The following is a 26,117-nucleotide window of genomic DNA, read 5'->3' as shown; positions in this document are numbered from 1 at the left end:
ATCACTAGCCATCAGAGAGATTCAAATCAAAACCACATTGAAATACCACCTTACACCAGTTAGAATGGCCAAAATTAGCAAGACAGGAAACAATGTGTGTTGGAGAGGATGCGGAGAAAGGGGAACCCTCTTCCACTGTTGGTGGGAATGCAAGTTGGTGCAGCTACTTTGGAAAACAGTGTGGAGATTCCTTAAGAAATTAAAAATAGAGCTTCTCTATGACCCTGTAATTGCACTATGGGGTATTTACCCCAAAGATACAGATGTAGTGAAAAGAAGGGCCATTTGTACCCCAATGTTTATAGCAGCAATGGCCATGGTCGCCAAACTGTGGAAAGAACCAAGATTCCCTTCAATGGACGAGTGGATAAAGAAGATATGGTCCATATATACAATGGAATATTACACTGCCATCAGAAAGGATGAATACCCAACTTTTGTAGCAACATGGACAGGACTGAAAGAGATTATGCTGAGTGAAATCAGTCAAGCAGAGAGAGTCAATTATCATATGGTTTCACTTATTTGTGGAGCATAACAAATAACATGGAGGACATAGGGAGATGGAGAGGAGAAGGGAGTTGAGGGAAATTGGAAGGGGAGTTGAACCATGAAAGACTATGGACTCTGAAAAACAATCTGAGGGTTTTGAAGGGGCAGGGGGCAGGGGGCAGGAGGGTGCGGGAGCCAGGTGGTGGGCATTATGGAGGGCACATATGGCATGGAGCACTGGGTGTGGTGCATAAACAATGAATTCTGTTACACTGAAAAGAAATTAATAGAAAAAATATTCCTGGCTGGAGGAGTTTAAGAAATATTTATTGGTAATGGGCTATTTCTACGCTTCACTGAGTGACCTGCTTCTCAGGATCACTTCCAGTGAAGAAGCTTGTTGGTCATGAGCCACTGCCGATACCACTACAGGGTTCTCCTTACCCACCTACTCTGTCTTTATTATCTACTCTGTTATTCCCTTACAGAAATACGGCATGGAGAAATGCCAGCGGATGCCCAGAGAACAGAGCTTTTTCTTAGGGCAAGGCCAACTGTACTGTAAAGTTTGGATCCTGATGACATATCATCATCAATTAAGTTAGTCAGCCGAGATTCATAATTTTGTTCCTTATGACCTAAGGTTGATCAACACCATTAGCCAATAGAGTCAATGATTTTTTTTTTCTCTTACATCTTTGTTTAAATTCTTTTAGTTAACATACAATACAATCCTGGTTTCAGGAGTAGAATTCAGTGACAGAACACTTACATACAACACCCACTGCTCATCCTAACAAGCACCTTCCTTTTTTTAAAAAAATAGTTTTCTTTTAAAGATTTTATTTATTTGAGAGAGAGAGAGAGAGAGCACAAGCAGGGGGAAGGGCAGTGGGAGAGCCAGAGCAGACTCCCCACTGAGTAGGGAGCCCTATGTGAGGCTTGATCCTACGACCCTGGAATCATGACCTGAACTGAAGCAGATGCTTGACTGACTGAGCCACCCAGGTGCCCCATAAGTGCCCTTTTTAATACCCATCATCCAGCTTCCCCATCTCCCACGCACCTCCTTCCATCAACCCTCAGTCTGTTCTCTGTCCTCAAGGGTCTCTTATGGTTTGTTCCCCTCTCTCTCTTTTCTTTTTTTCCAACTTCTTATATGTTCACCTGTTTTGTTCCTTAGATTCCACATATGAGTGAAATCATATGGTATTTGTCTTTCTCTGACTTATTTCACTCAGCATAATGCTCTCTAGCTCCAACCACATCGTTGCAAATGGCAAGATTTCATTCCTTTTTATGGCTGAGTAATATTCCATTAAGTATATAAATATATATATTTGCAAATATATATATTTATATAATTATATATAACATCTTCTTTATTCATTAACTAGTCAATGGTCACTCAGGCTCTTTTCATAGTTTGATAATGACAAATATTTCAAAGAGAAAATACCTTCATTCAAAAGCATCCCTGGAGACTGTTGTCAATTGATAACTTGTTCACCATAGTTTGTCACTATCATGCCCATCTCTACAGATTCCCCTCCTGGGAGCCTCCTTGGAGGAAGTATCCTCAGCCATATGACTTACTTTAGCAAATGGAATATGAATAGAAATGATTGATCCTTTAACCATGAACATAGAATGCAATTTGGAGTTCATTCTTTAAAAGCAAAGTAAAGAATCACCTGGTGACTCAGTTAGTTAAATATCTGACTCTTGTTTAAAATTTTTTTAATTTTTAGTATTTTTTTTTCCTGACTCTTGATTTCTGTGGGTCATAATCTCTGGGTTGTGAGATGAAGCCCGGCATCTGCTTAAGATTCTCTCTTCCTCCCTCTCCCCTCCCTCCCCCAACACCCGCACTCTCTCTCTCTCACAAAAAAAAAAAAAAAAAAAGATAGTGAAAGAGATAAGAAATATGTCATAGGGTTGTTGGGATTGTTTGGTGGAGCACCATATGGAGAGAACCTAGGACAGTGTAAACTCAGTAAGCATGAGCTCCTTCCCATCACAACTCCTTCCTTTTCCATTTTATTTCCACTTCCACAGTGGAGATAGGAAACTACAGGCAATTGTCTACTAGAGTCTTGACTTTTCTCTATAATAAGGGCATGAAAAAATCATACATAGTCCCTACCTTAAGAATAGTCTAGTCTAATTCCTGTGAGGAAAATGCAACATGTGTATGCTTGCTTCCTCATATATTTAAGTAAGTTCCCAGCATACTAGCAGAATGCTAACAAATAAGATTAAGACATGTTTTGGGGATGAACACAAGTTCATTTTTCCCGCTCTCCATCCACTCCCACTACCAACCACCCCTTCTCCTTTACACACACAACCACCACCTGCACCTCCATCCAGTTTTCCCTAATACTCAAAGTTGGATTAGAATGTTCTCCTTTGTGTTTCCACAGAACACTCTATTTCCCCTTCTCCCAACTGTTACTTAGGATTGGCTTTGTTATTTTGTGAATCAGTCTTCCCACTAGATTCTATGGTGCATCAAAGAAGAAACTGCGTCTTCTTTATTGTATTCGTAGAAGTTGGCTCACACCTGATAAAGGGTAGATGTTTACCAACATTTTTGAAAGAATGAATGAATTTGATCAATTCATTCCTTCATAATGACTTTCAGGTTCTCACCACAGTTGATAAATTTGTTACGCCATGTGCCCAGGGCTCTACCCAATATCTTTATAGATTATATTTTTAATTGACAATGATTCTCCATTATGAAATCAGCATGTAATTTACATGTACCTACAATCTTAAAGTACCCAAAGAGCCCCATGGAAATTTAAATGGGCAATCCACAAATTGAATTATCAGCTTCTATTAAGCAGAAGTTGAGTTTCATTAAAACTGGTAAAGTATATCCTAGAAATTAATAGCTTGAGGATAACCATGAACTTTATGAAACTAAAATCTGCCAAAGCCAGGGTATGCTGAGGTATATTCAGGAGAGTTTCCAAATGTATAATGTTATGTTTCCATAATTGCTAACCTGTAATGATCAAAGAATAAGTAAACTAATTTCCTTAAAAAAAAAAAGACCAAAATGAACTTAAATTTTATTCATCTTTTGGGAGGATTCCAAAGTTGACAAAATAGGATTATAATCCTATGAGGTCCCTTTCTAAAACGAGGAAGGATTCTTGTTCTGTTTGTTTTTACGTAACAGCTCTATCATTAAATAGAGTTGAAACTGATGTCTTAGAAGTACTACATTTCTTTGGTAGGAAAACACCCTTCCATCCCATTCTCCTGTTTGGCTTTAGTACACTAAAGCCTTTTCTCTTAGGATTAACAAAAAAGCAAATCACAGTTCACAACCAGAGTTTACCAACCTTCCTTTCTCTTTTCAATGGTGTTCCCTTTCACACCACCACCCAGCCCCTGCTGATCCTGAGAGGCCCTTCAGAAGTCAGGAAGAAGGGCATGCACGCTTACATTCTGAATTTTAGAAGGATTTCATTTGTTTTAGAGAAGCCAAGCTACCAAAAAATTAAATCAAATAAAGCCTTCTCAATTCAGCCATTAAACCACACACCTAGAAAGGAAAGTGTGAGGCAGGTATTCAGGGAAATATGTGGGTTGTCTATGGAGGTTCAAAAGTCCTTTTCAGTTTGTATCAGGCTGTCTACAGATCATATAGTCTGCATAAGATTTGTTATTCTATTTTATAACTCCTCATTTCTCCTCTCCCATCTGTCAGGGTTGTAGTTCAAATAATCTGATTTTTTTTTTCTCCCAAAATGTCAGGGAATCAATCCATAAAAAGCTTCAAGATTTCAGAGCCACCCAAGTTCCTTCTAGGAAACAACCCACTGATGCTCAGGAAGCTTCCTTCAGCAGTGTCAGGATTCCATAAAGTCCCTCTCGAGTCAGCTGCTCTCACCTTGCAGCAGGTGGATACCCCTGGAACACCGGGAAGAGCACAGAGAACTTGCCAACCTGAAATACCACCTCCATCACTTCCCCTTCTCTCCTCTTGTTTTCTCTACCTCTCTGCCGCCTTCCATTTTTCCCCACCCCAACGTTCCCCTACTTCTTCCCCACCCTCTTCTTCTCATCCAACCCCTTAAAGCACCCTGTGAATGTTGACTGTAATTTTCCCCTCAAGGAAAGATGAGTAATTCACTTCCATGGGATTTGCCTGGAGGAGCCACAAAGCTGCGAAGTTCAAACCTGCCAACGACTGTATTTCCTCTCTCCCCAACCAAGGCTGGACACAGAAGAGGAGTATAAATACGATCTGCCTTTCCTTGGACCACCTGGACCCTTCTTCTCCTGGACCGTCCCCAACAAAGGGTTCTGGATGCGGGACCCGCGTCCACACCACCAAACCCATAGGCCAGGCTTATAGCATGGACAGCGCTGCCCTCTAGTGTTTGCAACCGGGAGCCCTGAGGGCACCATCCGCTCCAGATTTTTTCTTTTACAGCCTAAGCAAGACCTGAAACACCTCGGAGCTCCGACCCTCGAGTTCTCCTCCGCAGCCACCGCCCGCATTGCACCCCGGCTCACCTTTTCGTCCCTCCCACCCCCTTCGCCGTCCAGTGGCGTCCTGGGTGCCTGCAATCTGCCGGGTGATTCAGTAGACTGCCCCCTGCTCCTGTTCTTGTTCTTGTTCCTGCTCCTGCTCCGGCTCCTGCTCCTCCTCCTCCTCCTCCTCCTCCCCCTCCCCGCTCTCGCTCTCGCCTCCTCTTCCAGTCGGGGCGCCCAGACTTCTCCAAGCGCAGCGCCACCGGGCTGCCCAGCGCGCCCCGCTCCTGGCTCCTTCTCGCGGCAGCCTGGGGGCACCGGCGCGGGCAAAGGACGCTTGAGGGGCCCTCGCACCCAGAGCTCAGCGTGCCCCAGAGCCGGATGTTGAGAGAAGCTGTGCTTTGATAAAGCTCGGGAGAGCACAGAGCGTTTTCGGAGTGAGACTTCGGCAACCAGCGGGACGCCCCAGGTCACCCAGTGCGACGCGGCTGCACGCACGGTCCACAAGGTGAGGGGCGCACGCTGCCGGGGAGGACCTCGGCTTCCCTGCTCACCCCCTCCTCAGGTGAGGGGCTCAAGCGCTGCTTTAGGGATTTTTGCCCGCTCTGAGGCGCAAAGGCAGCGTGGGTGGAGGGCACGGGGGGAGATAGACTGGGGGGGGTCGCCTGGGCACTTGCCTGCCCTTGGACCCTCTTAGTGAGGAACGCATTTCTCGGTCAGACAGCCCTCAAACGTGTGAAGCTGAGCGTCGACATTGTGTATAACTGTGGTTTGAGAATTTTATCCTGCTTCCTTGCAAAAGGATTTGAGGCGGCTTAAAGATGAAATGAATATGGGAGGGGTGCCAGGAGAAAAAAAACTTGAGTGGAAATCACGCGGAGATGGGTGTGCGGCGAGGACCGCTGGAGGACGAGGTGATTTCAAAGCCAAGGCTGATTGAAAAACCTTTGATTAGAAAGGACGGTGTGGTTTCTCCAGCCCTCAGAAAATAATGATGTGCTTAGTCCTGATAAAGAAAATACTCAGGTGGGCAGGTGATGGGGTTGACTCATTTTCTTAAATTACAGAATAAACCTGGAAAGTGAGAGTTGAGACAGGAAGTTTGGTCTTTAGCTATTTCCACCCAGTACTGCAAGGTAGGAGACTGGCCTCCTGCTTAATAAAGATGAAAGGGCATCCAGGCTAAATGGAAGGGGTTCCTGCTCCTATCACAGGATGATACATGGTTTTGCATAGTTAAAATATATATACTTTAGTATTTTTTTATTTGGGGGAGCTGTGTCCAATTTCGGATTCAACTCAACCCTGCTCGTCCTTGAGTTCGGAGGATGAGGCGGAGGGTGTCAGCATCCCAGGATGCTTCTTCCTAACCTTCTTCACTGTCCTTCCCTGCCTCCTGCACCAAATCTCTCCGAGCCCAGGAGGGAATAATGGATGGTCAAATAAATTGGGGCGGGGTGTTTTCCCCAAATATGTGGTGTTCACCTACCATTCTTCTTTTACCCCAGACTCCAACAGTTTATGCTCCTATTCTGAACTTGACATTACTCTGTGTCACATTTTTCTGTGGTTACACATTTGGATATAATGTGCCTGACCTTAAACACCCAGCATGACCCCTAAATCTGAGATTTCCCTGCCTTAACAGTTTGGAGAGCAGGAAGCAGGGGCCTGGGTCTTGTTGCTGGAGCAGCCTCTTCCATGGGGAGCGTATTGGAATTACCTCTAAATACATGTTTGAAATACAGAGAGGAAATCATGAGCCAGCCTTTCTGCACTTGCTGGTGCACTTGTATTCTTGCTGAATTAAATGAAATGACCCGTCTTCAACAAATAAGTGAGCAGAGGCTTTTGAGGCCCAGTGAACAAGTGCAAAAAAATATGCCTGCCTGCCTTTCTCTTCCCTTCAGAACTTTAGCTCCTAGACCACAGAACCGTGAAAATGAAGCAAGCCTCCTGATTGGGACTCGGTTCAATTTCTGCACCATGTTTAAAGCAAAGTGTGTTGCTTATTTCTGAAATTACATAGCACCTCCACAATGAACCATTTTGCTGCCTAGAGGTGGGAGAAGTACTTCTGCCCAGATATTTCATCACTAGAGAACTATACAGAGAAACTCATTCAAATCCTGACTCATCATTGTTGATAAAACTTAACTATTATGTCATCATCACCTGATATGAGCTTTTGAAACCCAGGGACTGCTACAGATCTCTATATAAATTGAGACTTGTAATGACAGAGCCGGAAAGGAGCTCGATAAATCACGTAGCCAAAACTCTGGTGCTCGGGGTCTTGGCAAATGCATGCCTAAATATTCCTTTAGATGGTAATTGTTCCTTTCATAAAGATTTCCAGGGATGAAGACTTCACAGACTATTTTTATATTAAAAAGTGTTCAGATTATGCTGAGTGAAATCAGTCAAGCAGAGAGAGTCAATTATCATATGGTTTCACTCATTTGTGGAGCATAACCAATAGCATGGAGGACGAGGGGCGTTAGAGAGGAGTAGGGAATTTGGGTAAATTGGAAGGGGAGGTGAACCATGAGAGACTATGGACTCTGAAAAACAGTCTGAGGGGTTTGAAGTGGCGGGGGGGGGTGGGAGGTTGGGGTACCAGGTGGTGGGTATTATAGAGGGCACAGCTTGCATGGAGCACTGGGTGTGGTGAAAAAATAATGAATACTGTTTTTCTGAAAATAAATAAACTGGGGGAAAAAAAACCAAAAAAAAAAAAAGTGTTCAAATTGACCATTTATATCTACTAGCTGGCAAATTTAAAATTCCACAGGAATCAACATCACCGACAGTAAACTCAAGTTTGCGTTTCCTCTTCTGCCCATGGTGACTTTATTTGGGGCCATATTCCTAGGCCAGGTCTTCTGAGTATCCTCACAGACACACAGTTCTCTAGGGAACATGTTCATGTATAAACCACGACTTCCCTTGATACTCACCCCGATGGCACCTTTGTTAGCCATTTCGGTACCTATTAAAACATTTGCTTTCCATTTCTTCTTACTGATGCCTGGTCAGCATCAATTATGTAAATAAATTTCTTTTCTTTTGAGGTAAAAAACCAAGTCAGGATGACTCAGAGAGAGTATTTAGGAAGAAAGAAAATCTAGGACACACAGCTAGCTCAGGTGACACTGCAATATATTCCCATTCCCTGCTGTTTGATGAGATTATTATTGGAGAGCAAAGTGAGATCATCACCAGCAGCATCTTGCCCAAACTGGCTAAAGCTCCTTCCCATCAGCATATTACACCACCACAACCACCACCACCAAGAATCCAAGGCTTCAAATCAAAAATATATCCCTTTACAGAAAACAGTAGGCCCTGACCATTGGCTTATCTTCTTATGGCTCAAACGTCTGATTCCCTAGACCTTGCCTTTATGCACATGCCATTTTTTTTTCCATGTGTCTGTGGTCCTTCTTAGAATTTTATTTCTACGCTACCTTTTACAAGTAAAAGATCTAAAGCTAATATTTTAATAGGGGGAGATCTTTCCTCCACTTCTATAGGCTTATTTACATGAGAAAATAAGCTTGAAGATGCTCAAGACATGAATTTTAACCAAATGGGGATTTATTGTTCATACCAAATGTTCTCAAGGCCATCTCAGGGTATCTTATGCTGTACTGTCCTTTTTTCTCCACCTCCCACATTTTTCTACATATGAAAATATATGAATATTAATTTCAGGAAAACACTAATGATAAGTATGCTCTATGAGCAAGGAGGGAGCAGATGGGTAGAGTAGACAAGGAAGGAGAAAAGGGGAGCAGATGGGTGAATAGGAGAGAGAAAGGGGGAAATGGGACAGCTCTTCAGAGTGGCTAACTACTCCCTTGTTTCCTCCTCCCTCAGTCGTTTTGTGGTCCCTACAGCTTGGGGCCCAGGTGAGTGAATTTACCAAAGTCTATCCTCCTGTGAGTGCAGGGACTTTCATCAGTAGCCCATCTACTTGTCAAAATTTAGTATCCTTTCCCACATTTTGTGGATTAAGAAACTAAGGACCAGAATTTATAAAGATCATTTAATCAATTTGGCATACTCCTAGATCACAACAAATTGATAAAATCCTTGAGAATTCTATTTTTGATATAGTTTGACTCTAATCTTAGAGTCATTCTTAGTTTTCATTCTTAGTATTTTTCATTCTTAGTATTTTTCATTCTTAGTATTCTCTCTCTCTCTCTCTCTCTCTCTCTCCCCTCTCTCCTTTTTGTCTTGCCCACTATGGATTATCTGATTCACTATGGATTACCTGATTCAGTACCATCCTTATTCTAAGAGATTTCAATTCTTTTATGTCATGGTTTTATTCTCCTAAGACATGACAAATGAAAAATAACCTAGCCAGCAGAAAACCTGTGATAGGTTCATTGTTAGAGTTCTCTCCTGTTGGTCAGTTCTCAATACATACAGTTGTAGGATTAGGAAGACAGAATCCTTTAGAAAAAGCTATAAAACCTAATTCTTCTACATCTGGATCATTTTAAAGTACAAGTTGTAAGAGGAGTGAGCATCTCAAGATTCTAGTTATCAGGACAGACCAGATGGAAGGTCTTTATGAAATCTAGCATGAGAAAGAAAGCATTTTTATAGCAAGAAGGTAATATTTTGAAAAACAGGAACCAATAGAAGCAGCAGCTTGCAGTTCTAAAACTCTCAGATCCTTCTAATGACCCCATCTACCCACAGTGCTCAAATAAGTAAAACCAGACCGCATGAAATGTCTTTCCTTAGCTGCAGCTGTTCTTTATCCCTTTATCAGATAATGGGTATATGGTGATATTTCCAAGGGATCTGACTTAAACATTAAAGTATGAGTTTTGTTGGGACAGCTTGCCCAAGAAAGTCACATTTGTGTCAAGACTTGTATTCTTGGGAATTGGAGACAAGTCAGAGTGTCTTTGGGGAATAAACTCCACCAAATGGATAATGAGATTTATAGGCCATACCGCTCAAAAAGTGACTTCAGCAACACTACCCTAATAATGACCAGAGTTACCATAGGTTCATTCATCTGCACTAGTGGGAGGGAAAAGGAAGAAGGAGCTAACAAATGCTGAGTGTCTGCTATGCTTCAGGAACTGTGCCAAGAACTGCACGTACATTCTTTTCTCTCATCCCCACAAAAGCACTGTAGGGTAAGTGTTATCAACCCCACAATTATCACCCCACATTCATTCATTAAAAACCTGTATTTATCACTCAACCACCTGCCCTGCTGTCTCATTCAGGGAGAGGCAAAAAATTCAGATTAAGTGAAGTCAACATACAAGAGGAGAATACCTAGAGAGGTTTGAGAAATGTGCTTGTCATTGAGGGGATCTTATGAATTTGGACTTTACCTTATAGGCCTGAGGGAATAATTACAGGATTTGTAAATATATGTATTAAGACTAATGTTCATACAGGGAGACATACAAATCATAGTTGTTACTTTTCTCTAAGTGAACATACCCATGTCACTAACCACCACCAAGATAAGAAGTGGAACATCGCCACAGCACAAGTCCCTCCTGTGTTTCCACCCAATCGTGACTTCACCCTCCCTAAATGTACCTCCCTGCATTCCAACATCACAGATTATTTTGATAAATTGTGTAGAATGTTACCTTTCATGATTTGGTTCGTGTTATATTCATGAGACTTGTTCATGTGCATGGTTATGCTAGTAATCTGTTCATTCATTGCTGTTGTTATACAGGACTGTGTTTATGAATGTGCCACAAGGAAATGATCCGTTCTCCCATGGATGGGCACTTGGGTTGTTGCCAGTTTTTTGCTATGATAATGCTTTATTATGGTATTTTAAGCTGCTGACCAAAATAATCAGGTTGGTGTTTTCAAGATCTCCCTCTCGCTCCACACTATGGAGTGGGAGAGAGTAAGTGTGGAAGAAGCAGTTATTGTGAGAGCCCAAGCCAAGGTAGTAGCAGTGGACATGGAGAGAGTGAAACAAGAACAGGATGAGTTAAGGCTACAGTGGGAAAAGGAAATGATAAGATGCAGATATTAGATAGAAACAGATCTGTGTTTGAAAGAAGCACTTTGTTTCTCCCCTCGCTCCCACCATTGCCCCTTTCTCCTGCGAAAGCGCCCCTCACATCCCAAACTGTAATGGTTAGTCACCTAAAAAGAAACATGAACTGCTTCATGTTTCCTGTTTCCTGAACTGTTGACCTATGAATCATTTGCTTTTCCCTTCAGTTTGTCTCACAATTACCAAAAAAGAAGGAGATGGTAATGAATCAGCTAAAACTTTGGCTTATCTTTTAGGGTACAAGACAGAATTCTGGGCAAGAGAATGGAAATAAACAAAATAGAATGCAGACAGCCTAGTCTTGTTCTGGTTGGTTCAAAAGGACGGATCTAGTTAACAACACGTGCAGAGAAGGAGATTGCAGCACTTGGTGAAAACAAGTGTTTCCACCACTGAAACACAGACTGTGTGAGGGGGATGCACTCTGCAGCACTGGGAACATGTCCCAGGTTGGGTTCTCCATGCTCTAAGAGAAACATAGTCCAAAATGAGGTTTATCATGCTTGATGTTGATTAGGAAATGTCCTTGAGAACCACACTGAATGGGTGGAAGGAAACAAGGGTGGACTGAGGGAGAAACTGAGCTGCAGAGTTGATCCAACAATAGCCTCAGCCAACCCTGTGGGGAGTCTGAACTACAATGATCCATCAAAGTTGTCCCAAGCTAGACCAAAAAAGTCAGACTTTCCAACCCCTTCCTCCCTCAGGCGCTGATTGTGAGCTGCCCCAAGAAGAGCAGTGTCTTAGGAGAGACAGCTCTCTACAGCCAAGGACATCCTAGAAGGGGCAGACAGCTAAAGGCTGTCCTGACCCAATCTCAGCAGTTGGCTACAAGCTCCTTCTTGAAAGAGGGATCTGGGCAGTATGTCTCTGTGTCCATCTCAGGACATTTGCTTATTTGGACTTCAGCTAGAGGCGATTAAGTTAGACAACCTTCCAGGTGCAGCCCAACTCTGAGACCTGCATGTACTTATTTCATATATCCAGGTTTCCAAGTCACTGTGGAGTTTACAGACTGTTGTGAATAATTTGCCATTTCACCTTTAGTCTTTCCTCCCTCCCATTTCAGCAAGTAAATATATCACTTGAACCACTGCAAGTGGGTGGAAGGCAAGAATTCCTATAAACATATGAGGTCCCTTGATGCAGAATTTCTCATGAGAAGGTAGAGAGGGTATCCTGCCAACTGTCTTCAGAAGGAGCTTTTTAAATATTCATAAAGGGTCTGTGTGTGTGTGCATGTGTGTGTTTAACGCTTGAAACAGACTTTGACTTTGCCATAACTGCTCCTTTTATGATTGACCTGCACGACATCTTACATATAACAGAAAAACTGCTCATGGAAAAACCTCTCCTTCATATCTCTGTGTGTTCAATTAAGCAACATAGTACCCCACAAAGGGATTTTGTGCAGTACACTTCTGACAGGAAGCTGGCTAAACTTGGCAGCTTGAAGAACCTCTCAGAGCAGATTCTACTGGGGAGACTCCTGCTCTCACATCTGACACAGCAGCTCCTGAGCTGGGGATGCTGCCTCTGACCTAATGATTCACTCCATCTTTGCCTTCAGTGCTGGGGCTGCTGCTCCCGGCTTTACCACAATTGTATTTAGTGAACGGCTACCGAGAGCCACTCCACAAAATTTCTATGGCCCAGAGAGGGCTAAATTACGCTATTTTCTGCATCCATCCCAGTTCCATTCCTGGGTGTTATTTTGTTTTTTTCTCCCACAGTTTGGACCCCTTTCAGAAATAGTTTTTATATCTGCAAAAGCATCATTATAAAAGAAACATAACCTTTTAAGAAAATGTCACTAGTTTTTTTGGCCTTCATTGTATTAACATTCTGCAAGTGTTCTTATTTAATTCCCCAGTTTGCTTCTGTTGATTGTAATATTATGCTCTCCCTTCACTTTGTCCTAATCACTTAAAGTAATTTCTTTGCTCTGTGCCTCAGTTGTCCCATCTTTATTTTTTTAAAGACTTGTTTTCCTTTTTTTTTTTAAGATTTTATTTATTTATTTGACAGATCACAAGTAGGCAGAGAGGCAGGCAGAGAGAGAGGAGGAAGCAGGCTCCCCACTGAGCAGAGAGCCTGATATGGGGCTCGATCCCAGGACTCTGGGGTCATGACCTGAGCCGAAGGCAGAGGCTTTAACCCACTGAGCCACCCAGGCACCCCAATTTGTCCCATCTTTAGAATGTGCATGACAATTCCTGCCTTAGAGACCTATAGTGAGGAGGAAAGAAAAGTGCAACATAAGCCATGAAGAAATGATAGGTATTATTACAATTATCATTATTATTCCTGTGTGTGGTATTGTACAAATAATCCTGACCTGAACTGAGGTGAAGAATATGGTCCTGGCCTTGGAGAAAATAGAGATGGGTCCAGACCAAGTTCCATTGCCCTGAACCCTGTAAGCAAGAATTTTTTCTCTTTTATTTACTAAACATTGCCTCAGGTCAGATATATCCTCAAGCCCCAGAGAATGTTTTTGCTGGGGCACCTGTGTGGCTCAGGTGGTTAAGTGTCTGCCTTTGGCTCAGGTTATGATCTCAGCGATCTTGAGATCAAGCCCCATTCCGGGCTCCCTGCTCAGCGGGGAGGCTGCTTCTCCCTCTCCAGCTCCCTAGTGCTTGTGTTCCCTCTTTTGCTATCTCTCTCTGTCCTAAATAAATAAACTTTTTTAATATTTTTAAAATTCAAAAAAAAAAAAAAAGAATGCCTTTGCCTGCTACTTTCTCCAACCACTGAATCTCCACACCCTGAATCCACTCACAAATCCCTTCTTTATATGCAGGACAAGAGACTGGTCCTAGGATGTGACTCTGGAGTTCCATTTGCAATTGTTCTGCATCTAGAAGTCATGATTCGTGCTTTCTATAATGGTGCCTCTCAAATCTTAGTGTGGAGAAGAATTGCCTGGAAAGCATGTTAAACCTCATGTTCATGGTCCCCACCTGCAAAGCTACCAGTCAGCAGGGCGGGGTGAAGCCAATAATTTAAATTTTTCACAAAATCCCAGGGGATGGTGATGGTGGTCGTCTGCAAACCACACTTTGCATAGCAGAAGATCTATGGGAGTCAGCAGGACACACAAAATTAATGTTTTTGTTACAGCCAGAGAAACAGAAAAATATGCAAAGGAACTTACTCTCAAAGAAATCCAGACCTGATAGAGACATGTAATCTTTAAGCAAGACAACATTCTGCTGACATGTTGCCAGTATTTTATTACCAGAGTCCTCTTTATGGGGGAGACAAACTGCCTTTAAAAATAGGAGCAAGAGGGTGCCTGGATCTGTCTGTCAAATAAATAAATAAATAAATATTTTTTAAAAAAAGAATAGGAGCAAGAATATCACATCGACCACATGATGACCATCTCAAAGGGGAACCAAAGTTTACAAAATTCAATATATGATCATAATTTTTTAAAAACTGGTAAACTAGTAAACTAGGAATAGAAATAGGATTCTTAGTTAACTAGAAATAGAAAGGAACAGCTTTTTACATTAAAAACATCTTTCTCGGGGCACCAGGGTGGCTCAGTGGGTTAAGCCTCTACCTTCAGCTCAGGTCATGATCTCAGAGTCCTGGGATTGAGTCCCGCATCGGGCTCTCTGCTCAGCAGGGAGCCTGCTTCCCCCTCTCTCTCTCTGCCTGCCTCTCTGCCTACTTGTGATCTCTCTCTGTCTAATAAATAAAATCTTTAAAAAAAAAAGAACATCTTTCTCAAATAATAGCCAACATCATGCTTATTAATAAAACCCTATACAGATAAGACACCATTATTTAGCACTCCTCTGAGCATTCTAATCAATGCAATAGAAAGAAAGAAAAGAAAAGAAGTGACATAAATTTATAAATACTGATCATACAGTAGCTATCTTATTACTTACAGATGATATGATTATCAACTAGGAAAACATAAGTGAATAAATGAAAATGCCATTAAAGAGTATGTGGAAATTCAATAAGATGTCTAGCTATAAAATACACAAAAGCCAATAGGTTGCCTGATTAGCAACAATATAATTGTAAGTATTTGTACTAAGCCTGCAAATCACTGGACAGAAAACAGACCTAAGATATGTAAAAAGATTCTGTCAGGTGTCAGAGTCCAAGAAAAATAAGAATTGAAAGCCCACCTCATCTGAAGAAGATGGAGAAAGAGGCCCCTGCAGGAAAGGACTCCACATTCCAACCCATCCCTATGAATTCTGTAATATTTATTCCTCCACGATTCCTGATGACACAATGGAGTGTTGTAATTAACTCTCTCCTATATTACTGTAAGTGAACAAGAATAGAATACTTTAAACTTAAGTAGCTTACATCTTAAAACTTGATTATAGTACACATTTTAATGTTGAACTCTGTCCTACTCAAGGAAATCTTTGTCACCTGCATGAGAAGTTGGCGTTTAGTAAACCATGAATCTCTCCAGAAGTATTGTCCAGCACAATTTAAGTAAACATTCAGGGAAAGAAGAAGGGTTTCCTTTTTCATTATGTTTTCATTTGATCATTCTGTCCCTCTCAACCTAACTCAGTTCCTTACACAAATGCTTTTTAAAAATCAAGTATTAAATGTGATATTTAATTATTAATTAGCAATTTTGCAAATGAACAAGATACTCTCACATTTTTTAGCATATTTTATTTCAAAGATTGTAAACTAGTAAAACAATGTCATCTCCTGACCCTTCTGTGACATGATAGAGTCTGTTTCTAAGGCCATCTGAGGCCTTAATTTATGCCTAAGGCATTGGAAGACCAAACTGTACTTACCCTAGGGTTTGGTCGCACATAAATAAATGGAGCACCTTACAAGAAGGGTTGAAAAATGACTTTAGAGGAAACGAAAGCCTCAAAGCTCACAAGACCTGATTAGGTTTTCAGCTTGGTAGCAGAGGCAGTGCTCCTGCGATGCAGATGGGAGCAATTTTCTCCAGCACCTCCATGGCAATTTATGCCTTCATACCAAAAAGATATGTCAAGTCCCACTGACTTCTGGATAATCTCTCACATCCCTTCAAGTGTACTAAGCGCTTCTTTCGCAGACACACATAACACTGATGTGCATTTAGTTAATAGCTGATGGTTCTGTAATATTGTTATTACACAACATACATTACTGTTATAATATAAAACATGTGTGTTTGCAGCATATGGTCTGTCTGTTTCATAAAAAAAGGAGCATGAATCTAAGGGTGAGAAAGCACAGAGCAGAGATGGAGACTCTGAAGGGCCAGGTGAACATCCCCGCATCCTGGCTGTGTGAGCTGTAGGTTTGTCGTCACCACAATAAGACAGTAACACCTGCAGTACCGCCCTAGACCCCTTTTAGGAAGGTTCCTCAAATCAAGTGTGCTGTTGGAAGTGTCCTTCACATCATCCCTGTGTTAAGTCAAACCACATCTTGTCTTACTCCGAGGAGGCAATTCAGCACAGGGCTCACGTTCTGCTGTCCAGTGAGCCAGGAGCTCTGCCACTTGCTAACTATTTGCTTTTGGGAAAATTACTTCACCTCTCTAAACCCTGATTTCCTCATTTGCTAGACATGGCTGGTATGACAGTACTACATCATAGAGCTATTATAAGAATTTAAAATGTGTGTTAGTTACCTGTTGCTGCACAGATTACCCCAAAACCTAATGGCTTAAAACAATAGACTGATTTTCCCACACTTTATGTGGACTGGGAATCTGGGCATGGCTTAGCTGGCTCCACTGGCTCAGGTTTCTCACAAAGCTGCAATTGAAGTGTCAAGCAGGAGTGCAAACATCTTGAGACTCAACTGGGGGAAAATATGCTTCCAAACTCATTCATGTAGCTGTTGACAAGCCTCAGATCTTAGCTGGCTGTTACCTTGAGACTTCAGTTCATTGCCACATGGACCTCTCTATAGGGCTATTCACAGAGCTTGCTTCTCCCAGATGTTACAACTTGCTTTCTCCAGAGCAAAGGCTGAGAGCAAGAGATTCCAAAACAGAAGGCACAGTGTTTTTGTAACAGCCTCAGAGGTGACATCCCATCACTTCTGCAGTATTTCATTCATTAGAGGGAAGTCACTAGTGCCAACCCATACTCACAGGGAAGGAGTTACATAAGGGCAAGACATACCAGGAGGAACAGATCATTGAGAGCCACCTTAAAGCTGTCTGCATAAGGAAGATGTGGTCCATATACACTATGGATTATTATGCCTCCATCAGAAAGGACGAATACCCAACTTTTGTAGCAACATGGACGGGACTGGAAGAGATTATGCTGAGTGAAATCAGTCAAGCAGAGAGAATCTATTATCATAGGGTTTCACTTATTTGTGGAGCATAACAAATAGCATGGAGGACAAGGGGAGATGGAGAGGAGAAGGGAGTTGAGGGAAACTGGAAGGGGAGGTGAACCATGAGAGACTACGGACTCTGAAAAACAATCTGAGGGTCTTGAAGGGGCAGGGGGTGGGAGGTTGGGGGATCCAGGTGGTGGGTATTGGAGAGGGCACGGATTGCATGGAGCACTGGGTGTGGTGCAAAAACAATGAATACTGCTATGCTGAAAATAAGTAAAAATTTAAAAAAAAAATAAAAATTTTTAAAAAAGCTGTCTACCACAAAATGATAGTATACTAAAAGCTGTTTGATAAGGACTCAATTCACTATCAGTGGCTATTACTACCTCAGTACTGTTCTTAGACTGAAATTAGATAGTCTATGTAAAAGAAATTTGCAAAATGAAAAATCAAAACAAAAATCAAGATTTCGTTAGGATTTTTTTTTTAGTTTTTGTTTAAATTCTAGTTAACATAGAGTGTACTATTAGTTTCAGTTATACAATATAGTGATTTAACACCCATACCACACCTGGTGCTCATCACAAGTGTGCTCCTTAATCCCCATCATCTATTTCACTCATGCCCTCACCCACCTCCCTCTGGTAACCATCAGTTTGTTCTCTATAATTAAGACTCTGTTTCTTGGTTTCTCTCTCTCTCTCTCTCTCTCTCTCTTCCTCTCTCTTTTCCCTTTGCTTCTTTGTTTTGTTTCTTAAATTCCACATATGAATAAAATCATATGGTATTTGTCTTTCTTTGACTAACTTATTTCACTTAGCATAATACACTGTAACTCCATCTATGTTATTGCAAATGGCAAGATTTCATTCTTTTTTATGGCTGAGTTGTGTGTGTGTGTGTGTGTGCGCGTGCGCACGTGCACCAGCCACATCTTTTTTCTTCACTCATTAGTTGTTGGACATTTAGGCTGTTTCCATAATTTGGCTATTGTAGGTAATGCCGCTATAAACATTGGGGTACATGTACCCCTTAGAATCTGTATTTTTGTATTCTTTGGGTAAATACCTAATAGTACAATTGCTGGATCAAGGGTAGTTCTATATTTAACTTTTTGAGGAACCTCCATACTGTTTTCCACAGTGGCTACACCAGTTTGCATTCTCACCGACAGTGCAAGAGGGGGTCCTTTTTCTTCACATCTTTGCCAGCACCTGTTGTTTCTTGTGTTCTTGATTTTAGCCATTCTGACAGGTGTGAGGTGATATCTCTGTAGTTTTGATTTGTATTTCCCTGATGACAAGTGATGTTGAGCATCTTTTCATGTGTCTGTTGGCCATCTGGGTGTCTTCTTTGGAGACATGATTGTTCATGTTTTCTGCCTATTTTAAATTGCATTATTTTGGGGTTTTGAGCTGTATAAGTTCTTTATATATTTTGGATACTAACCCTTTATCAGATGCCATTTGCAGATATCTTCTCCCATTTTGTATATAAACTGCTTTTTAGATTTGCTGGTTGTCTCCTTTGCACACAGAAACTTTATTTAGATGTAACAGAAAGAGAAATTAAGGAATCAATCTCATCTACAATCCCAATTAGAATTAAAAACAATGAGAAACCTAGGAATAGGGATGTCTGGGTGGCGCAGTTGGGTTAAGTGTCTACCTTTGGCTCAGGTCATGATCCCAGGATCCTGGGATGGAGTCCCACAATCGGCTCCTTGCTCAGCAGGGAGCCTGCTCTTCCCTCTGCCTGCCACTCTCCCTGCTTGTGCTCTCTCTCTCTCTCTAACAAATAAATAAATAAATAAATAAATAAAGTCTTAGGGGGAAAAAAAAAGATACCTAGGAATAAACCTCACCAAAGAAGTGAAAGACCCGTACTTTGAAAAATGTAAAACATTGATGAAAGAAATTGAAGGGGTGCCTGGGTGGCTCAGTGGGTTAAAGTCCCTGCCTTCAGCTCAGGTCATGATCCCAGGATTCTGGGATCGAGCCCCTCATCGGGCTCTCTGCTTGGTAGGGAGTCTGCTTCCTCCTCTCTCTCTCTGCTTGCCTGTCTGCCTGCTTGTGATCTCTGTCTGTCAAATAAATAAATAAAATCTTAAAAGAAAAAAAAATTTAAAGAAAAAAGAAAGAAATTGAAGATGACACAAAGAAATGGAAAAACGTTCCATACTCATGGGTTGGAAGAACAAATATTGTTAAAATGTCCATACTACCCAAAGCAATCTACACATTTAATGCAATCTCTATCAAAATACAGATAGTGTTTTTCACAGAATTAGAACAAATAATCCTAAAATGTATATGGAATCACAAAAGACCCCAAATAGCCAAAGCAACCTTGAAAAAGAAAAGCAAAGCTGGAAACATCACAATTCCAGGCCTGTAATCATCAAGACGGTATGGTATTGGCTTGAATTTTCTATTATATCATGTGCTGTAGAATTGGGCACACATGTGTAAATATTCTTCTAGTATATAATCAAGCTTTATAGTGATTGAAGAAAGAACTCACAAAACAGCCTTTTGAAGTAGTCAAATACAACCAACTCTTGATTACCTAAAAGAGTGTTTTATGTTTGATTCTTATGCTATCTACATTTCGTCTCTCACTGTACAGTGACACAAATTGAACAGGTACAAAATACATAAAGGTTCATTCAACTCACTTTAAGAGGTTATTTTTCCTTTGCTTAAAAATATCTCCATATTTTCATTGTAGAAAATATGGAGATAGAGAAAAGTATACAAAAGAGAATTTAAACTACTTCTGTTCCCACCAGCAAGAGATTGCCACTCTCAATTTCTGCCTCACTGCTTTTCCTTTATATGGATAGAAATTTTTTAAATAAAATTAGAAACATACTTTGTATTTTTTGATTTCCACAGTTTTCCAATTAACATTATATCTTTAATATTTTCACATATAATTAAATATTCTTTAAAAAAAATCATTTCTAGTAAGTATATAAGATCCTACTCTATGGATATTCCATAGATTTTGCCAATCATTACTACTGGACTTTTGGGTTATCACCAGGGGTTTTTTTAATACTGTAAATTATAATGTAAACAAAAGTTTTTACATAAATCTTGTTCTTTATGATTCTGGTTATTTTAGTAAAATTTCTATAGCAAAAGAGTTCTTGAAGTCATTAGGAGGAAATAAGGTTTGGTAATTTAAGTGTGGATAGGATCTATGTATACCCCATGGCCTTTTCTTAACCCTCCCTGCCCTCTCCCCTTTGGTAGAAATTTAGAGGCTTTATTTCTGGAAATGGTCAAAGCAACAGTCTAATTGGGGTAGTCATCTGTCATATTTTTGTCCACCCAGCATCCATCCCTGTCCTTTGGTAATAGTGGCCTGATTTTCCCTGAGGAATCACACCTCTTCATTCTCAGTTCATATGGTTTAGGTCAAACTGAATGTATGCTTTGCTCCAAAAGTTACATGTGACCTAGACCAATCACAATATCTTACCCAGGCCACTGTGATTTGTTCAGGGGTGGCCCATGATCCAGAACAGGCCAGTCAGTCAGTGAAACTCAGTTTGGACGTTTATCAGTACCATCAAGGCAATCTGTCTGTACTGGCTTTGGAAATTTGAGGATTTATGCCTGGAACTGCTGAGACCCAATTTAATGAGAAACCCCCAAGGATTAAAACCTTACACAGAGTAAAGAAGAAATGGAATGAGATTCTCGATTTCTGCTGTTTGGATTTCTGCATCCACCTGTGCCTGACCCCCTGCGGACACTGGAGTTTCATGAGCAAATACCTTCCTGTTTTTGCACAAACCAATTTAAATGTATTTCTGCTATGTGACTTTGAAAAGTTCTTCACTAATCCAGAGATCTTACACTCTCTATTGATGAAGATTCGTTTTGGTTAAGATAGTGTAACTACATACTTTATAACTTTTTGAATTGTGGTTAAAGCAAATTCTGGAACTGAACCCTAGTTCCATTGCTCGCTGTGTAGCTAAGGAAAAGTTACAAGACCTTTCCCCACCTCAGTTTCCCTACCTTATCCCCCAATGAGAAGAATGCTAATACTTACCTAGGAGGGACCTTGAAAGGTTAAATAAGTTGATATGTAAAAGTGCTTAGAACAGTGCCTGACACCTCATAAGTACTATGTGTGTGCCTGTTGCTGCTGCTGTTTTTGTGTTTTTTGTGTTTTGGGGTTTTTGTTTGTTTGTTTGTTTGTTTTGGTTTTGTTTTTGTTTTTTGTAGGTAGAAGGTGAAACACAGAAGAATAAATTTCACTCATGCAGAGATTTATCCGAAAGCTTATATTCAAACTTCAGTCCTTTCTCGTCTCTGCTTGGTGTGCCTTCTCAAAAGATGGTGTGGTTAACATCATCATCTTTGTGACAGAGATTTAAGCATTAAGATTTGAGAGGGTTTCTGTCCACATATTTGAATATTTCTGTGAAAGGCATTTGAGAGAGGTCTGAAGCCCACAAAATAGGTGTAGCTTACAGCAGTGACCAGACCCTATTGGTAGAACTGTAGGTTATTACAACTTGTAACCGAATGGCTTTTATTATAATAAATTCAATAAGTTTATTGTTAAAATTATTGATTTAATTTTAAAGTTATAATGCATTTTATTGTCATTTCTATTTAACAAGTGACTGAAAAAGAAATAGTTGGCACCTCTTTCAGTTTTGTTTTTTTTTTTTTTTAAATAAAATATAACTTCCCACTAAACCAATTGCTCTTGTAAAATGCTTGAGTCATTTGGCTCTCAGTTAGTAGGTTCCCAATATCTTCTGAGTGCTGGGTGGACATGTTTGCTGGAGGAGGCAGCTGGTCTTTCCTAAATGTAAATCAGATTTCATCATGTCTGGCTTGGAGAGAACATGGCATATGGCAAATGAATACACAGCTGCCTAGTGAATTTTTCCACCAAGAATTGATCTAATACTTAAATGCAGAGTGAATAAAACATTTTCTAAGTAAGAATATTGTGTTCAGGGGTGCCTGGATGGCTCAGTCAGTTAAGCATCTGATTCTTGGTTTTGGCTCAGGTCATGATCTCAGGGTTCCACACTCAGTGTGGGATCTCTTGTGAGTTTCTCCCTCTCCCTCCTCTCTTGCTCCTCCCCCAACTCGAGTGGGTGTTGGGTACTCTCTTTAGTTGTCTACATTGATCAAGCTCACCTGAAAATCACTTCTCAGTCCTTAATTTTATACTTCCCCAAAAGAGCTTTTGGAGTATTTGTGTTTTTCTTTTCATGAAATCCTCTTAAGTTTTTTTGCTTAGACTCCAAAGTAGGAAATTAAATTTAAATAATACTGCTTTCAAACTAGACTTCTGAAAGCTTCCATACATCATCATTAAATCCAAATTGGTATTTTTTCCCTTAAAAGAAGCAACTTTTAAAACCAGGGCCATTTCCTACGTGAATATAACTATATTGATTTATGAACTCCAGGAAGAATTACCACTAGGGAAAAAGACAGACTAGGGGAGCATTGGCTGTTAAGCAGAGAAAGCATTTTAAACTGATAGTTAATGTTCCTCTTACAGCATGTTGAAGATTGATGAAGAATATATTCAAAACTCAAATCACTAAAAGAAGAAAATAATAGATATGTCTATTTAAATATACCCTGGGAAATTGAAAAATGTTTTTCTAATCATAATATAAATGGGATAATGCAAATAGTGTCAACTGAGTTTGAAGTGGCACACAATATTTTTGGCTCCCAGATTGAGTACTGTCATAAGTAACAGAAAATAAAATAGGAACTATATATATCCAAGCATTAGCAAATATCCTCTCATACAATTTTAAAGAAATTAAGAATAACTGCCCCCTTTATTGATTTGAATTTTCCTTAGTTGATGCTCTCTGGATTACAAGTAACAGATTCCCCCTTCAAATTAGCTTAATCATTATGGGAATTTATTAGAAGACACAAGCGTATTTGGTGGTAATCCAAGAGCCAGAACTAGCTGCTAGGAAGTTATCAGGAACCTGGGACTCGGTAGGTATGTGTTTTCCTCCAACCCCCTTCCCCTTCTCCCTGTCCTAAACTGGATTTGTCTTTCAGTGCATCTGCAAGCATGTAGCCAAATGAAGGTGTTCCACAGCAACTTAGTTTAGATGTCCAGGTTGAAATAACCCAGAAAGAAGACCACTAAATGTCTCTTACTTGAAGTTCCAAATTTTTAGAAGAGACTGACTGGCCCAGCTGTAACTAGGTATCTACCCCTAGCTCAGTCAGTGATAGCCGAGAGTACGTTTATGGAATGTAAACATGATTGCTGAGAATCTAAACCTAGCAGGAGGGGAACAGTATGCAGAAAAAAATGAGGATATGGGTTATAGATACACTCCCCCAAAAGTTGCAAAAGTTGTCTCTCTATTCTTCCTTTGGCTGACACATACACACACACACACACACACACACACACACACATGCACGCACACATGCAGACACACACACACAAATACACCTATATTTATTCCTCTTCATTTAGAAGTATCCCTGCCATACGTGATTTTAACTATCTTACATTGAACTATGCTCTTATCCACCGTGTTCCGATAGGGAGATAATCCAGTTAGACATGTCTAACAACTGAGACCAAAAATGTCATCAGTAGGCCCCTGTCTTCATAGTGAATGATTTCCAGATTTGTCCATTTTACTTCTAGGTCAGACTCAATTTTGTTCAGACAATGTTCTTTTCCATTCTGCATTGCAATGCTTAACTGGCAAAATTAGAAAGCTATCAGAACCACAAATGCTCCCACAAAGAAAAAGATGCAAGAAGCAAGAACAGTCACTGCTATACCACATATTGGTTGTCAGACCACAGAATATATTGCATCCCAGAGGACAAGGATTACAAGGTAAAGGGTAGGATAAACACGTTTGTGGGCATCCATTGGTGTTGGGCTGGGTTCTTTGCTTAATCAACTGCTTTACTACCTCATAATGCAGGAATTCTTTGGGTATGCCACTCTGAGTGACTCAGCCAATCAGTTCCACATTCTTTCTATAGCTTTGCTAATTATAGCCTTCTCTATTGATACAATTTATCTTTTAATGATGATTCTTTAGATTGCAAGTACAAATATACACAGATAGAAAGCCACACACTTCAAGTTAGTTTAGGGAAAATTTAAATTAGAAGTTTACTGGCAGGGTACAGAGATGTATCAGTTAGATTTTACTGAGTACAAATGACTCCCAAACTAAATGACATAAAACAACATCCTTTATTTAACTCACCTTTGAAAATTGGCGGGGTAGTTTTTGTGGCCTCAGCTGGTCCCTGCTGAGATGACTCATGCATGGGCACACAACTGGCAGGTTAGTCACAATTCTATCTAGTATGTTTCACCTTTCTGGGGGTCAGCAGGCTATCAGCCATTGCAAAGAAATCAGGTGGACCATGTAGTTCTCAATATCCAGGAAACTAGATGAGATGTCTTCACATGGTGGTCACAGGATTCCTAAAAGAGCAATGGAGGAAAGGGCAAAGCTCTTGAGACCCAGACTGAAAATTCACACAATTCTATTTCTGCCATGTTCTGTTGGTCAAAGTAATTCATAAAGTCATCCTAGACTCAAGGAATGGGGAAACAGATTCACCTCTTGATGGGAGCTGCAAAATATTATGGACATTTTTTCAATCTTCAGTGAGTGATATTTCAAGCAAGTCAAAGATAATATGTATAGCCAAACATCACTGGAACTCGGAACTGTAAATCCCCCAGAGCCTAGGAGATTTCAGTTTTTCTTCAGGCTGTCTGCCTCTTATCATATAGTCTCTTGCTCTGCTTCTATACATAAGACAACTAACCTTATTCTGTGACATTCTTCTTTTCGATGTATATATGTAAGACCTGAGAGAATAGTCCTATTATTCACCAGTGAGCATGCATTCAATTCAAGTGACCTACACAGACAACAAAACAGTGTCTTTTGGTAACCGATGGGCACATATTTACCCAGTTCACCCACTATGTCTGGGTAGAAAGCCACAGAGGAGACACAAGATTGGTGGGAGCCCACCCTGTGGAAGGAGGTATGGGATCCTTCTCAGAGGATGAGAGCCAGGAGGCACATTCTATCCCAGTGTGTAATGACAAAGCCTGTGTGCCATGAAAAGGACTTCAAATGATATAAGAACTCTATTACCAAGTCAGTAGCAAGCAATTGCAACAACAACTGAAAACAAGCCTGTCTTTTTCTTTTATCCCTTCTGAATCTGAAGTACTCTCTCTTCTTTTAAAAGGTTGATAAACAATATTTAATGGGAGTTAAATTTCATCTGCCGCATGCTTTTTTTCATGTATTTTTTCCCATTATCTTATTATGGGCACATGCCCTATTGAAAGAAGTATTCCAGAGCACCATCACAGGGCACGTCTGAGAAATGAGCATAGCATAAACCAGAGCAAATAGAATATCTGCTTCCTAATAGCAAGCTTGATTTTCAGGAGCTTCCCTGAGCCACATCTTACAACTTCATCACACTTACCTACAATTTCTAGAGGTCCAACAAAGAATCAACTTCCCTCGCAGTCTTTTTGGGGCAAACTATATCTCTTGATGGCACCACTGCTATTTTCTATAGAGTGATTGAGAGGGAACATGGGTTCCATGCATGTTATCTTCCCATCTGCACTCACCAATCATGTGACCTCTAATAGGGCCTCCTCTCTGTCCACTTGTCACATGCAAAATTTAGGTTTAAATATCTGTTCTTTCTCGTACTTCATATGT

The 26,117-nt window shown here is 40.6% G+C and overlaps 1 protein-coding gene across 3 annotated transcripts in view; it reads left to right on the top strand.

The window, feature by feature from the left end:
* The first annotated feature begins 4,878 nt into the window (after nt 1-4,878).
* The window catches only part of HTR1E (5-hydroxytryptamine receptor 1E), a 118,548-nt gene continuing 97,309 nt past the window's right edge, over nt 4,879-26,117 (top strand). Inside the window, exon 1 of one of the 3 annotated variants that reach the window (XM_044246084.1) lies at nt 4,879-5,497. The gene's annotated coding sequence lies outside the window, so the exon portion shown is untranslated. Of the gene's footprint in view, nt 5,555-26,117 lie in introns of all 3 variants that reach the window. The other 2 variants (XM_044246067.1, XM_044246076.1) reach the window with 2 other exon arrangements.

This window comes from Neovison vison, chromosome 1 (genome assembly GCF_020171115.1).
Source record: "Neovison vison isolate M4711 chromosome 1, ASM_NN_V1, whole genome shotgun sequence".
Taxonomy (NCBI): domain Eukaryota; kingdom Metazoa; phylum Chordata; class Mammalia; order Carnivora; family Mustelidae; genus Neogale; species Neogale vison.
The sequence above is the reverse complement of the archived record's forward strand: the minus strand, read 5'-3'. Positions and strand labels throughout refer to the sequence as shown.